Source organism: Gavialis gangeticus, unplaced genomic scaffold (assembly GCF_001723915.1).
Source record: "Gavialis gangeticus isolate Ggan-Ray unplaced genomic scaffold, GavGan_comp1, whole genome shotgun sequence".
Taxonomy (NCBI): Eukaryota; Metazoa; Chordata; order Crocodylia; family Gavialidae; genus Gavialis; species Gavialis gangeticus.
This window is the reverse complement of record NW_017729031.1, coordinates 45,015,101-45,018,365: the sequence shown is the minus strand read 5'-3', so window position 1 is coordinate 45,018,365 and position 3,265 is coordinate 45,015,101.

The following is a 3,265-nucleotide window of genomic DNA, read 5'->3' as shown; positions in this document are numbered from 1 at the left end:
TTCTGGCTGATCCATTGTCCGTAGAACAAGATCCTTGCCTTAGCATTCCATAAACCATTCTACAGGAGTATGGCCTTGACACGAATTAGGAAGGATAAGGGGTAAGGAAAACCTTAAAGGATAAGGGACTCCCTGTCATGGATAAGGCCCTGGCAGGAATTAGGATTAAATCCCTAATCCACAATTATCAGGAATATAAAGCTCTAACAATCTTATGTTTTGCCCAATCCCATGAAGTAACCTTTCCCCCTTCAGCAAGCACCTCTGCAAAAAGGAATGATCTAAGCAAGATGCTTACCTTCCATAAAGAACATTTCTTAATAAGAGTTGATGAGTATCACTTATTAAAATGAGTTATTTCAGTTCATTTCCAAGTGGGCAGACACCTCCATCCAAAATGGTGGATGTTTTGGTACCATTTTCTTAAACAGACATAGAGTGCAAAATACCCTGTCATCTCAAATCATGGGTTCTACTAGTTCCATGATCAATAAATAGAGAGCAGTCAATCCAGGACTAAATTTGTTTCGAGTGTGAATCCTGCTTAAAAATTAATGCCATAACATGGCACATTAAAAAAGTAAAGTGTAACTATATACAAGAGACTGTTGTTAAGTCACATTTTGATGCACAATTATAGAAGAACTGAAAAAAATACCAAGAATCCTAGAATAATTTACTTAAAAATATCAAATGGGATCTTATATAACACAGTGCATTGTCTCAGTGATACTGCATTGCCACTAAAGGAAACATTTAGAATCGTTAAGACCATTCCTAGTCAACCAGACAGTTCTAAATATAATAACCTTACAATCATTAGGGAAAGTCTTGATCCTGAAAACATTTTTGCTTCTGAAGCTCTACACAAGCGAGTAATCCTAATAGGAATGCCCTTGTGCTTAAAGTTACTCACACGTTTTAAAGAAGATGCAAGATAAAGGCCTAAGGCAGCAGGATAAATTGTCAACCTTTTGCCCTCAGTGCCTCTCAAAACACATTCCAAGTCACTGCTGGCTATTTCTTATTTAAAAATGAAGACATAATGGCATAGTACTTTTTAAACAATATTATAGGGGGGTTAAATCATTTTAAAAAGGAAAAACAGGCTGCTTTTCTATTTGCAGACATTATTCTGACTTATTTATTCATAGATTAAGGTTCTAAGTATACACAATGGAAAAGATTACCTATGCCCAACAATGAACAAAATTCTCAACAGGTAAGGAGAGATTCAACTGATTAAATTAAGAAGTGTTTTGTTTATGTTCTCATATTGTGTAACATTTAAATAAAGCTGCAATATGTGATCACCAAGATCAACGTACATATATTTGTTTAGTATGTGGCTATCTTTATATATATTACACCTACTTAGCTAAACAAAATAGAGTCCTGAAGACATACATGCATCTGAAACCACTTTGTTTCTCAAATATTTTTTCAATTGTACTAAGCCACGCATTTCCCACTGTAAAATTTATAACAAAGTTAATTTTTAAAGCAAAAATGTGTGTCAACTGTGTGTCAGTGCTAGCAGTTGAAAAACATCTTCATGAGAAATCCTTTTCTCTCACTACCCAACACCTGCACACACATTATTCCTTAATATCATAAATAATCCAAATTAATTTGAACAAACCTTCCAAAAACAATAACCTTTGGGCTGAAAACAAACCAGAGACATCCAAGCTTGTGAAGTAATTTGTGGGGGGAAACATGCAAAACACCCAAAAATTAGGACACAGAAAGAAAAGCTTTTGATTATTCCCTGGCCATTGCTCCTTGCTTTTAGGAAAATTATGCAAGTTAGATCTCTGATCACCAGATTCAGCCTTCTGCAGGTTGCAAAAAAATAAATAAATAAATAAATAATTGTTCAACAGAGGTCCCATAAGTAGTATCTCAGGGAAAGGAGTGAGGACAAGTTACAGAAAATTAAGAGGAACGTTTTCACATTACGCCTATTCTCCCAATCTGTTGTGGTTGTTCATGTAACTCCATAGGTTTACTTTTTTTCTGACAAGTAATACAAGACAGATTCCTGCCTCCTTAGGATCTTGCAATACAGTTTAAACATAGCACATCAAGTGGTGATGAAAGAAGGTTAGGGTGGGTTTGAGAGGATGAGGACTACAACAGTATACGATGAAGCGACATCGGTTTGATTGTATACACATAATTTGCATGATTCATTGGACCAAAATGGCCAGAGGAACTTAAAAAGCTGTCAAAGGCATCTTTACCTCTGACCTACCTAGTCATCCATCTGCTTCCTCATGCCATCAATCAAAATCCTCCTATCCATCTCACTATTCCATTACACACATTTTCCACAACTCTCTCTCCTCCAGCATTTAAAAAATAACTTAGCAAACATTTCAATCAGTCATTAAAAACCCTGTTAAAATATGCAATGTGTCATCAAATATGCAGAGCATAATCGTGCAGGATCTGCTACAGTGTAAATTCGCCTATTATATTGGATACGGCACTGATGTGAAACAGGATACAGCGAAGTGACAATGCAAGAAAGTTCTTACACTTCAGACTTCTTTGCTCTGGACTATCTGTTCCTGAGAGGTTTTTGTCTGCCATTCCAGCCAAGCAAAGGGAGAGCAACTGCACGGGTAGTTTAGCAGGAGGATTCAATGAAAAGCCCACTTTCCATGCCTGGAATAAAAATACGACTTATGCGATTAGAGTAACAAATTCAGGCGGGGGGGGGGGTGTTGCTTCAGCTCAGCTGAGCGCACAGCAAGTTAACCACCACCTCGGCGGAGCGGGGCAGACGCCGGGTGCCTGGCTGTAGGGACCGGAGAAGCGGGCCGGGCCGAGGGGCGCCCGCCCAGGGCCTTCAGCCCCTTCACTCCAGCGGCCTTGTCCCCGTCCCCGTCCCCTCTGCCGCGGAGACAGCTCCGAAACGACCGCGTCCCGCTCGTGCCCTGCTTCCACAAGGCGCCGGGCCCCGCGGGCTTATCTCAGCCCCGCAGTGGAGCAGCGGGCAGAGCCCCTTTGCCACCCGCACGGCCCAGCAGCCCCCAGGAGTCCCATCCAGGGACGGGGCTCCCCTGTCCCTGGGCTGGCTCGGGCTAGGGGCTCTCGACGCGGAGTGAAAGAGGCCAAGAGCATCGCTGTCAAAACCAGCAGCGCGGCCCGGGACGGGCTCCCGAGCCCCCCGCAACTACGAGCCAGGGCGGCCCCTGCGAGCCCCCGCCCCAGCTCCCCTGCGTGGCAGCGAGAGGTGCGGGGCAGCCGGGCGGCT